The following is a 13,345-nucleotide window of genomic DNA, read 5'->3' as shown; positions in this document are numbered from 1 at the left end:
TGAGTCAGCTTTCCTCCTAATAGGCAGGCATTTACCTCAAGGAAATGATCTTTACTGTAATGAATACTTGTAAAATACCATTTTCTTGGCTTGATTAGTCAAATATTTCTCTAAAATAATTTCCAAATGGGTACCATACGATTCCCACAGTACTGTGCATCATTATGCGTATCCTCTGACAGGAAAACAATGGCATTCATTTATCTTATGTGGCCATTCAAGAAAGTTGCCAATTTACTATTCATGACGTACTGAAAATGAGATATACACATCTCATTTTCTAGATACATCTGAAGGTCTGGAGAGATATCTCCAAACAGCTCACAATCAGAAAAAGGTTAATTATCCTGTCCTTTCACTTCTCTTCATGTTTTCATGTTTAAAGATTACTCCAAAATCCCAAAGCCCAGATAACAAAAGACTTCAAAGTTGCACATCTGAGCCTGCCGATTTAGTTTCAAATTAGATTGAACCCCCCAGAAGAATAGCTGTTCCTAGTTGTGAATAACTGTGCCCCAGCGCTACCTAAATTCCCTCAGATGATGAACTGAAAATTTCAGTCACCTGTACTTTCCAAAGGGAAGGCCCTGGCTGAGCTTTGCCCCCACCCTGCACACCACCTGCTCTGCTGCAGCTCACGCCTCCTGCTGAGCCCCTGTGAGAGACCGTCCAGCACGCTGTGTGCAGATCAAACTTCAACATCAGTATGTGGAAAGATAAAATTTTACTTTCACCTCTAACTTCTGAAAAGTCGGGATTTTAAACATGTTAGAGTTTCCTTGACTGTGGAAATAAGGTATGGCACCTTTGCCTTTGGAAAGCGGCATTCACCCTGTGCTGCATGAACTCAGTCCGCTGGCATTCCAGCATGGCAGGTGGGTGGAAGCGGCTCAGCAGAGCAGAGGTGTGTGGCAGGGTGATGATAGAAATGGGGCTTTCAGAAAAGTAGGAAGCAAAATATCAAGGATGCAGGGAAACTGCCTCAAGCTGTGCCATGGAAGGTTTAGACTGGATAGCAGGAAGACATTCTTCACTGGGCTGGTGGTCAAGCATTGGAATGGGCTGTCCGAGGAGGTGGTGGAGTCCCCATCCCTGGAGGCATTTAAGAGACATGTGAACATGTAGCTTGTGGCAGGAGAGTCACGGACTCTGTTGCTGGTGCAGAACGAAGACCTTTGTTGTAGATGCTTACAACCTTTTATACCCATGCAACAACCCCTTGGTCACACGTACCAACCAGGCGCCTCATGCGTGTTTACGTCTGGTGCAAGTAGCTACCAAGCTTGTTTACTCATTTACAAGGTAATGACTTTCTCTGTCCCACAGTACCTTAGTGACATGGTTTAGTGGTGGACTTGGGAGTGTTACGTGGCTGCTGGACTTAGTGATATTGGAGGTCTTTTGCAACATAAATGACTCTATGACTCTGTACAGGGAGAGCTTGCCAATGGGAGGACATATATGCCCTTGGGGAAAATACACTCTTAAACACTTCCTGCAGTTTTGGCTGTATTACTTCTTAACACACAGAGCTGCTGGTTGTTCTCAATAGCCGTTCCCTTCAGCCCAGTGTTTGAAAGGCATCAGAATCTCCAGCAGATGCCCATGCAGCAAGGCAGTGCCATGCTGTGACAGGCAAGCTGAGATCTCCCTTTTGAAGATGGTAACCCTTTGGCCCCTTTGGGCATCCCAGACCTATTAAAATAAATGTAGTGAAACATAACTATTTTCTAGGACCGAATTTGTCAGCTGCGCACAATGTGTTACTTAAGGGTGTTCCAACATCTATCCGCTAAGGAGCCTGAGTGCAGCAGCTCCAGTGCAATCTGCACAGTTACAGCCAAGGAAGCTTCACACGGCTCACGAGGGCGATTTATGGGTGGTACTGGGAGAGAAGTGAGCAGATGGGCTTGCCGAAAACCAGCCGCTGGCCTGGGTGCCAGCTGTGGTGACATGGGGACTTCGGACCGCATGGTGGTGGCTTTGCTCCCACCACCCAAAGCCTTGCACAGCTCCTCCACATAACCTGCTTTCTTTGTGCTCTGTTCCCAGACAACAGTTTGTCCCTAGTTAAAAAGGTAAAGCACAAAACATAGTCATAAACTCAATGTTTTATGGCACCAAATAGCATCCTGTGTGGGAATTTATCACTGAAGATGTTCCTGGCAGAACAAACCTGAAGTTTTATGGCCCTAGCACACAAATCTCAATTAAAATAGCTCCAGTTTTTTCCTTCGGATGCGTTCCATCTGCAGATAGTACAAGATTAAGCAGGCACTGCTATGTTTTAATTGGTTACAGGTAATTTATTTATTTTGCTATAGACTATAACAGCCCAAAGCAACAACACAGCGACATCTAAATACAATTAGTAAGGCACTAGGCAAGCACTCAGTTGGCTCTGTGCTACATGGAGAGCTATGTGACCAGAGGGAGTTGCTAACACCACAAACGCAGAGAGCATTCTGCCCACTGTAAACCCTAAACATTTTCCTCTCTACTCTTCTTATGCTTTGCACCATTTTCTGCTCTGCCAAGAGGGTGGGAAAAAAGGAGAGGAGAACTGGCAGATTTTATCTGCTGGTGTTATCAGGGTTTTAGGTAAGAGTTCAGTTAGAAGTAATCACGCTGGATGTTTAAATCCTGTTTTGCAATTTAACAGTCAGGATGATTTAAAACAGCAGAGATCATCCCCATTCAATGAGCACTTGGGGTATTTCTAAGCTTTAGCACAACTGAGCTAAACATCCCCTGCTGTGCGAATCTTCTTTCCAGCTCCAATGTTTCTGCTGAGATGCTTCTAAATGGGACTGTAAACTTACCCGAGCACAATTATTCTGCATTTAATGCCATTCCTTAAAGATGTGGTTATGAAAGAGCCTGACTTGCTTCTTGTTTCCTCTTTTATGCCCAAACACTGCTTGGTCTACAGCAGCTCACCCTGAGACCCCTCCATGCACTCTCCTTGGTACGGTGCAGGCAGCCCCAGGAGCTGCAGAGCAGCTGGGAGAGGAAACGGCGGTCCGGCAGTGCTCCCTGAGCACCGCGTTGTAAGTGGAGATGTGAAATGCAACTGTAAATATTGTGAGGCCTCAGCCATTCCAGTTTGGTACACAGGGTGTGAGTCACCGGTTGCTGCACAGTGCCTGTGTTTGCGGCGTGTGTCAGCGCAATGGGAGAAGGCAGATGATACCGCTATTATGTGAAACCGCTGCCACCCACTGCAGTGACTCACACGGCGTCACCCAACAGCATTTACATCAGCTTCAAAATACATCTCCGTTACCCGTGCCCGTCTCAGCAGGTTATTTGTTTCCTCCTCCCAGTCCTTCTCAGGTTGATGACAACAGGGCTGTGTGCTTTTACTGGGGGTGGCACAGGGCTGCACTATCTTAAAGCACTGATGGAACGCAACTGAGCCCTCATCTCTGTTTGCCTCTAAGTGCCAGTCTGTAAACAGCGAAGATTCAGGGGCCGGTATCCTATGAGAAGGACCAGACAGTCTCACTGGTCACTGCTGACGTTTGCTACTGCTCTGTGCACCTGTGGGCCAGCAAAGTGAAGGGGGAAGTGGGTCAGATCTGGGAGGGAGCACTTGGCTGGAGCAGCCAGCTGCTGCCTAGTGGCAGCGTGACGTCTTACAACCGGTTTGGGCCTGGTAATAATATTAAATAATTAATTGCGTTCTTATTTCTTTGAGGAAGTTAACTCAATTATTAGTTTCCTGGTTCTCTGTCATACTTTGTGTGCAAAGGGACGTTTAAATGCATTTGAGTATTTGGGTTTGAATTAACTGAAATCAGAATTGGAACATGGCTGGAAATTTGGCATTCTGGCTCTGTGCCTTATTTCTCAAATCCAGAGAAACGGAGTATTCCAATGTTGGATTGCTGCCTGAGTAAATATATCCATATTGGATACAGCATATAAAAGTAAAAAGACAAAAACACCTGTCAAAAATTCTCAGAACACAGGGAAACTCCTGACACAGCTCTTCTATCCTTGTGCAGTGACAAGAGCTGGTTCCCCATATGGAGCAGTGGGAGAGCAGTGCTGTCAGAGGGGGCTGCTGTCACCCCCAGGCAGCAGCAGCTCCTCAGCTGCCCCATCCTGAGAGAGTTGCTGGACCATCTGTCCGTCTGTCCGGCTCCGGAGACACCAGAGCTCCAGGACTGTGTTTAATATTTGCTTTCACCATTCCCCCGTTACTAATAACTGATATGGACAGACCTCAGGTACAGCTCTGTCTGAAGGCACAAAGAAGAGTCCTTTGAGAGAGGCTCCTCTCACCCACGCTCTGACCCAGACAGCACTCTCTGAAGTGTGGCATCTTACAGGCGTCTCACACTCCCCAAATTCTCCACATTCTTTATTAGACATTCTCCATGCATCACTCTCCCTCACAAGTACCTAATTCCATGTCAGTTTTTAACAGCCAGAAAGCTTTCTATTTATTTTCTTAAGCCACTTTTTGACCTTCAGATGTACTTCAATCACATACTTCAATGATGGGAGTTCATCAATCTAGAGGACACCAAGGACTGCCAATTAAGATAAATTCATTCTGCTCTTCTTTCTGATCTTCTTGGGTAGCGGTGTAGTCCACGAGGAAAGGTGTAAGAGAGCTGTGGGATCTGAACAGCCCCAGCCCTAAAGGTCAGGGAGAGAGGAGATCCAGCTCTGCTGATTTCAGGCAGCGAAGGGCCTCCTTCAAAAGCATCGGGAGCCCCTCTCAAATTACATCAATGAGATACATCTATGAGAGGAGGTTAGCAAAGTCAGTTCTGTCCCTGTTAAAGGGATGTTTTTGTTTTTCCTGCTCTTCAGGGAAAGAAAACCCAGAGGTCTGTGCAAGATGTATGTGGACGTATGTGTGTGCAAGTATCAAATCCCTATGAGAGGGGACCCAGTGTCCTGGCTGTGGAGGAGTTTGTGTGTGACCCCTGTACTGGTCACTGCTGCAGAGGCCTTGAGGCAGAGTTAGCACTTGGCAGTGCTTGCTCATGGCCCAGCCCGCTGCTCGGCCTCTGGGCCCGCGGCCTGGCCAAAGCCCTGCACCTACTGGTGCCATGGTGGGCCAGGGAGCGAGAGAAGCCAAATTGCAGCTGGAATCAGCGCATTCCTGGGTATGCAGGGAGGAAAGAAGCAAATGGGGGTAAAGAAGGGAGGCCACAGAAAATGAGCCACGATCCACGCTTACCTACAGAAAATCTCTCAGCCATAATCATGAGTTACCCTGAGTGCAGTGATGAGAGAGGGACTAAGCAGTTATTTCAGTAAAATATGATTCTTCATCTGATGTCACCCAATGTGGACAAATGCTACCCATTTGTGCTGAGAACATTCCCAGAAATTCTGGAATTACTCAGCTCTTGTTTTTAGAAGATACTGTGCTGCAGATCAGAACAACACCACAGGGCATCACTTCGCTTCCCCAGCAAGCCTACCAGTGGGAATCGCTTTGACACATGGGTTATTTATTAGCAGTTTGACCCTGCATCTGGGAGCCCTCACCATGCGTTTGTTGTATCACACCTGTGCAAAGAGAGCAGCGTGACTCACCTGGCCCCGAGAGATGGCAGGCTGATAGTAGTTGGGCCTGCTTGTTGTTTACTGTTTGCGTTCCTGATGATTGAGGCAAAGTGATGAGCCCAAATCTGCTGTCATTGAATGCAGATTTATCACCCATGCAATGCGTGTGTTCGGCGTGGGACTGAGTTCGCACGCAGCAGGTGGTATCATCACCTTTGTTTCATTTTCCCTGTGTGATTCATAGTAAGGATAGGGGAAAAAAAAAAAACAAACACATTTAATAGGTTCAAGAATAGCTGAAAAGCAACAACAACAACAAAGAAGGCTTCATCTTAAAGCTTCCCCACATAACGCTGCAAAACAGGGGTTTGTGGAGAGCTCTGTGGAAGGACCACAGTGGGTTGGACACAGCAGTATGGAAACAGTACGGAAACAGTACTTGGGATTTGGCAGGAGATTCAGACACCTAAAACTGCCTATGCCCTACTACAGTCAATGGAGACCCCATTAATAGCTTGGAGAGCAGTTCATAGGTCATCATTTGGAAAGAGTTCAAGCCAAGTGGGTGAGCAAAACACCATGTGCTGTGTGATGTGTCCCTGGCTGGCCTCCCACCATCCAGGAGGGCATGGACCTTCTGTAGGCCCCATTTCTTCCCTCCTTGTCTTCTCAGCTGCCCTATGGCAAGTCAGATGGCACTGGACGTGGTTACACAACTGTAATTAGCTCTGTGCCTCTTCTTCCCTATAATGAGAGCCTGCACTTCCAGTATACATGTAAGTTAAACCAAGAATGGTGCTGACCAGAGCTAATTACTACTACTACTTCTCTGAAAGGGTGGTCAGGCACTGGAATGGGCTGCCCAGAGAGGTGGTGGAGTCACCAAGCCCGGTGGTGTTCAAAGAGCGTTTGGATGTTGTGTTGAGGGACATGGTTTAGCGGGAACCATTGGTGAAGGGCAAATGGTTGGATGGGATGAGCCTGTGGGTCCTTTCCAACCTTAGTGATTCTATGATTGTATGAAGGCATTGAGAACTTCAGCCTTGTCGTTATCCTCAGTGGGCACATTCCCTGCCACATCCAGTAAAGGATGATAAAGTAGATAATAAGGTAGTTCCTATTCAGAATGAATTAGAAGAGTGATAATCTATGATAATTCCATCTTGTGTGATTAGACTGTCTTCACACTGCTGCCTGTGCTCTTTGATTCTTTCCCAGGAGATGCTCCTGCTGATAAAGACACCTTCTCCACGTCACACAAAAGCATTTGATACTTCAGAATTTATTGCAAATAACGCTATACAAAAGCAAAGATTAACTTAAATCAAAATATGCTACTGGGTTAATAATTACATGAGAAAGAAAAAAAGAATACTATTAGAGCTGTAAAGTAACTGACCCACTTGTAAAGATTTTTGTAAAAGCTACAATAATCTTCTTTTCAGGTCTTGAATCTCACTGGTTTGTTTCACTAGGAAAGAGTTTGAGAGGGGTGACATCCCTACATGGGTATTATAAGCAGAAGTGGATTTTGCATGATTGTTCAGGTTCCACCATTAAACTCCTTGGGGTTCCTGGATGAGAGCTAATGAGAGATACAAAGGCCTGAATGAGATAAATGTATTATCTCCCAGTAAAACAGAGCAGCGGGGAAATTATAGGTTAGATTCACCACTTTGAGTGTCACCCGTACTTGACTGAAATAAGTGGCAAGACTGTCTTTAACTGAAATGGGGACAGGGTTTGACCCATTCATCTTTTTCACTTTTGAAGCTGTAAGGTTTGAAGTGCTTACATATTTAAATTTAAAACATACTTTTGTTATTAAAGCTACTTTTCTCATCTCACCACAAAAGAATAATTTCTCACTTTCTGAAGCAATGTATTTTAATAAGGCCAGCTAAAGTATTTAGCAAATTTAAAGCTGTTTCTTAATGAACTTAGAATTTATTTTTAGACTCTACTTAAGTAATTATCTCAATATATTTTTCCATTTGAAAATTAGACAATTATTCAAAACAGCTACTTTATAGCAGTAACTGTATTACTCATTAGAAGAACAACAAGCTGCATATACCATAATTCATTCTGGTATCAGTTGGCCTAAGTGTTCCCAAATAGTTTAATTATACATTTTCCACAGGTTTTGGGCCCTCCTGAATGCACTCAGTGTAATGGGCCTGAAAATGCCATTTGCACTAATAGTGGCCATCACAGCAGCAATCACAGTGTTGGATGTTATGGCAATGACCATCTATTCGGCACTGAAATAGATGCCCCAGCAGGCAAGCTGGGCGGTGTTTGAAGATGGCTGTAAATTTCTGTATGATGCAGTTGCAGATGCATCATTTTGAAGGGCCAGGTTCTTCTTTCTTTTCTCTGGGGAAAAAGAAAGAAAGAAAGAACAATTTTCACAAGCAGGTTTGGAGCACCTCATACCTTCAGAGGTCAACCAACGCCCCAAGGAATGCTTGTTCAGCATGGAGGAGGGAAGGCTCTAGGGAGATGTTACTGTGCCTTCCAGCACTTGAAGTGAGCTTACAAACAGAACTTTTTATATGTTTTTAAACTAGAAGAGGGGAGATTTAGGCTAGATGTTAGGGGGAAATTCTTTACTGAGAGGGCAGTGAGGCACTGGCATAGACTGCCCGGAGAGCTGTGGGTGCCCCATCCCTGGAGGAGTTCACAGCCACACAGGATGGGCCCTGGGCAGCCTGAGCTGGTGGGTGGCAGCCCTGCCCACGGGAGGGGGTTGGAACTGGGTGGGCTTTAAGATCCCTTCCGAACCAAACTGTTCTGTTCTATCATTTAGCTAACAGACAAGAAAAGGAATGTGATGCTCTAAGCTGCAGCACTCCCCCCCAGGCAGTGGGATTAGTGGCTGGTTAAAACTGCATGTTTCCCTCTTGCCTTTTCAAACACATTCTGTACTACTGGTGACTGAGAAATCCACATATAATTTAATTTTTTCAAGACTCTTCATCAGGGGAGCATAATGACTAGATTGACTGAATAATGTGCAATTTGAGTGCATTTTGTCTGATGGCCCTTTAGAGCAGCACAGCTGGCCCCATGGCATATGTTTGGTCTGGGGCAGACAAGCAGCAACAAGCAGGCTGTAAGCCTCCTAACAACTACACAGCCAATGAGGATCTTGTGAAGTATAACCAATTCCAAAACAGTACTGTCCAAGTAGTCTTAGTAATGCCTACAGACATTCACTTGGGTGAACTCGGTAAGTTAGGCTGTTGTTTAGCTATGGGGGATAAAGACTAGGAGACATCAGAATTCAGGACAAGCAAGCGAGGGCTGCAAACATGGAATATTTCTAAGAAAACCAAGCTGCTGAGAAGGGAGGAAGAATACTGCTAAGCAACATGAGAGCATTCACAACTGCAGCCTCTGGTAGAGTGAAGGAGTATTAAAGAATGGCAGTAAAAAGACAGGAAAGTCAAAGTAGCAGAAGGACAAAAGCTGAGACTCCAGAAAGAGCAGCCAATGAGATGACGAAAGGTGACATGACAGAGCAGAAGGAGACTGGTAAGGAACTGGTCATTGTCCTTGGCTGCTCAGGGTGGAGAATGGGTTCTTATGGAGTGAGATTGTTCCGCGTACTCTAAATCAGTATTTGTTTTTGCAGTTGTTTTCTCCATCATGTTTTAAGGTTAAGTTGAAAACCCTTTTCTGACCAGAGCCTCTTCTTCCCCTGCTTTCCCCTAGATGAAAGCAACAGAGGGACAGCTGCTCCTGGGCTGGCTTTGCATTGCAACCACGATCTTGACAAGCACTTCCAACACCCAGGCTTGTTTCCATCTCCATTCTACTACCGCTGGTGGTTGCGCAGTGCCGCATGGCAGAGTAGGTAACCCACACAATGGAAAATCCAGCTGGATCCGTTGGCAGTTCTGCTTCCTCATACTGGCCCCATCACTGACACAAGGCAGGGAATGGCCACACAGAATTACGGGGGAATGAAGTACCTGTGTAGTCCTGTCCACAGCAACTGCGATTTCCTCCTGATGAGACTGGAAAGAAAAGGCAAGCCTGAAATCAACTGAAATAATAGACAGGATAGATAAATCCAGTTCTGGAATCCTATATTTTTAATTTCAGATACATATGAATTTCTAGGTAGCAATTGTGAGTCCACTGGAATTCCGTTCAGCTGTCAGGATGCGTCTGTGCCTTCTCTTCCAGCTTACCAGTGAGTGAATGCGTGCAGCAAAATGTTCCTCTCAGAAGAGCATGGGGAAGCAAAGCATTGTAATCACGTGCAATATTAAGTATTTCCTTGGTAGTATAAGGCTACAGAATGCAATAATTAAAGGATCAAACGTTTAAGTTCAAACCTTAATCACTCAGTAGGGACTGAAAGTTTTACCGAGGCTGCTCCACAGAAGCAGCTCGAGGGAGCTCTCTAGAGGTGGAAAAAAAGAAAGCTTTCATTTATTCAGCGAAAGTACTCAAGATTTTGTTAGGGTGCACTTAGGCACATCACACAGGACAGCAGAAGTCCTTAATGAGTCTACATAACAAAAGCTAAAAGCACTTTCTCTTCAGAATAACCAAGCAGAGGCCAATAAATAGTGAGCAGACCTATAAGAGCACGCAGTTCACTTTTTTTTTTTTTAAACTCTAACATGAATGCTACAGTATTGTCAAACAGCATTTGCTACTCCAAGTTGGGTCTCCATCATCTACTTGATTTGGCTTCCCCTGTAGTTTTCTTCATACAGAACAGTTGTGCCCTCTCTGTGCTTCCCCACAAACTCTCTTCTCACCAGAGAGAAAAAAACAAACATATTCTGCCTAGCCCAAAAGTTTCAGGTGTAACACTGCAATTATTTGCTTATGGGCTCAAATGAAGCTCAAGAAAATGAAAAAAAAAACCATACTGAATTCATAGAAAAGAATCACAGAATCATAGAATTATCTCAGTTGAAAAAGACCTTCAAGATCACCAAGCCCAACCATCCACCTGATCTACCAAGTCCCACCACTAAATCACATCCCTTGGTGCCACGTGCACTCATCTCTTAAATACCTCTGGGGATGGGGACTCCACCACTTCCCTGGGCAGCCAATTCCAGTGCTTGGCCACCCACTCCATGAAAAAAATCCTTCCTTATGTCTGATCTAAACCTCCTTGGCACAATGAAGTTGCACTAGCAAGAATTCATATATTACGCTTGTTTTCCTTGGCTGTACAAAATGGAAACGCTGACCTTTGCAAGATTAAGGTGTCATGATTTACTCCAGTAATGATTCTTGCAGTCAGTGACATTACAGAAAGTGCAGGAGTTGATTCACTTGTACTAAAGCAGCACTAAAAAGATCCCATCCCCACCAAATGAAGGGTGTTGCCGTTTGCTTATGACTCATCCCACATACTGCATCTTAAGGATATGTAAGTCGGTATAAGACAAACTGCGCACTATACAGTATCTGTGTGGAAGCAAATACCGAGCTGCTGGCAAACGTTAGCCTTTCACACTTAAGAATCAAATCTAAGGTAGGTGGAAGACAAACTGCCCTTATTGACATAAAAGATGTGCAGAATTCAAGCATCCTTTCTGCAGCATGAATTCTATTAAAACAAAGCCAAAGCAAATTCATGTACCAGACATCTGGTTACCTTCTCATCCCTTCTGTTTCTGGACCAGTCACTGTGGGCTGTGGTTTTCTGCATCTGATAGTTAAGCAGGACACAGATGCACTCATCTTTCATAAAGCTTTCAAAATCATTAATATCCCTATGAACATTAACACGGAGCTTTAAAAGCTGAGTGTTTCAAAATACCAGTATATTAAAAAAAACCTGCACCGAACCAAAGAGCTGACATCTGCTGGTCACCCTGGTTTGCTGTGTGCAGCAGCTGTAGTCCTCAAGCCAAGTGCAGCCCCAGAGGGAAATTCCTGAATATTGCAGGAACACCAACACGCCTGCCTCTGCACAAGAAAAATCACAGTAATTAAAACCAACTTTAACATAAGAAATCAGCAATTCAGCATGTCACCATATTGCCTCCCATGTCTGTCACCTCACCCTATACAAAACCTTTTTTCAATGCCTATTGACTGTTTCACTTCCTAGCACCCAGAACGGGACATTCCTCTCCCTGCCTATGAGCTGTAGCCATCTTGTACAGGATTCCTCCCCTGCTAGTTGACCACCTGCCTCCTGCTTGTTCCTTCCCAGATGCACAGCTCTCTGGCAAACTTCATACGGTTCCCATCAACCCATTTCTCCTTCACTGTGCTGAGGCCCCTATGAATGGGAGCCACGGGATCTGTCAACCACTACTCCCAGTTTTACATCATCAGAAAACGTGCTAAGAGTGCACTCTGTGCTATCATCCCATACCAGCACTACTGACCCTGAGGGCACACCACTACTGGTACCTACCTGGGTGGTCTTCATGCCATGGATCACAACACTCTTGAGCCTGTCCCCTCACCCAGCTTCCATGTTCTCACTGTTCAGTTTTCCCTAACAAACATCCATATTTCCTCCTCTTCTGCCCAGTCCTCCACTTCTCTCCAGTCCAGGTGATACTACAGCTCACCAAAGGTATTGTTTTCTAGTACAATTTCATATTCACTGTACCCTATTTGTGAGTCTTCAAAAGCAAACCATCAACATTTCAAGATTCTTAGTAAAATTTTGGCACACTGCTATTTTGGTACTTCTGCTGTGCAGCAGCTGTCTCTCCTTCTCAGATTTCAACTATTTCCAGCCATATAAATAGTGAAAATCCACATATGCCTGCTTTTCCTATTAGGCCATGAATCACCTGTTGTTCCTTCTTATAGCACAAAGCAAATTTCCATACCTCTCACATTCCAGAGAAGTCTATGCTCTTCATTTCTTCCACAAATTCCTTTTTACCTTAATTTTCATCACTTGGCACGCTTCTCAGAGATGGAATGAAAGCTTTCCATTTTTATACACTTCAAACATCGCTCCATTTGCCACAATTATTTTAAGAACTGCAGAAATACATCAAACCAAATAAAAAGGAGATTTTCATCGTAGCATTTTCTTGTAAGTTAAATCTAATACAAACCAACTCCCATTCCTGTACCCAAATTATCTTCCTTCACCACTAGGAAAGCCCAACAGTATCAGATATCTGTTATTCCAAGGCTGGCCATTAACTTTTAATATTCTTACCCTCCTCGCAAACAATAATCAACCACTGCAGCTCCAAATAACTCCAGCCCAGACATCACTGAAAGCAAGTACACTGCAGCCACTTTCCATCTCAGTCTTAAGTCAGTTTTAAAGAGTACTGCAGTTGTTATTATATATTTAGCAACTGGAATATGTAGCAGTAGTATGTTTATAACAGGTGTGACAATTGGTACTAAAATAAACAACCCTTCCCTATATATACACACTAAATGGCAGTTGTCATATGAATTGTATGGCAGGAAGATGTCACAACAAGAAAAAAGTAGTAAAGGGTATCTAATAATTCAGAGCCAGAAAGCAGTCCCAGGCTGCAAGTGATTGCAAAGAATGCAATAACTAAGATGATCAGAGGGCTGGAGCACCTCTCCTATGAGGAAAGGTTGAGGGAACTGGGCTCGTTTAGCTTGGAGAAGAGAAGGCTCCGGGGAGACCGTACTGTGGCTTTCCAGTACTTGAAGGGAGTGTATAAACAGGAAGGGGGAACAGCTGTTTACAAGGGTGGACAGTGATAGGACAAGGGGGAATAGTTTTAAACTGGGACAGGGGAGGTTTAGGTTAGATGTTAGGAAGAAGTTTTTCACACAGAGGGTGGTGATGCACTGGAACAGGTTGCCCAAG

The sequence above is a fragment of the Gallus gallus genome, chromosome 2 (assembly GCF_016699485.2).
Source record: "Gallus gallus isolate bGalGal1 chromosome 2, bGalGal1.mat.broiler.GRCg7b, whole genome shotgun sequence".
NCBI classification, from domain to species: Eukaryota; Metazoa; Chordata; class Aves; order Galliformes; family Phasianidae; genus Gallus; species Gallus gallus.
The sequence above is the reverse complement of the archived record's forward strand: the minus strand, read 5'-3'. Positions refer to the sequence as shown.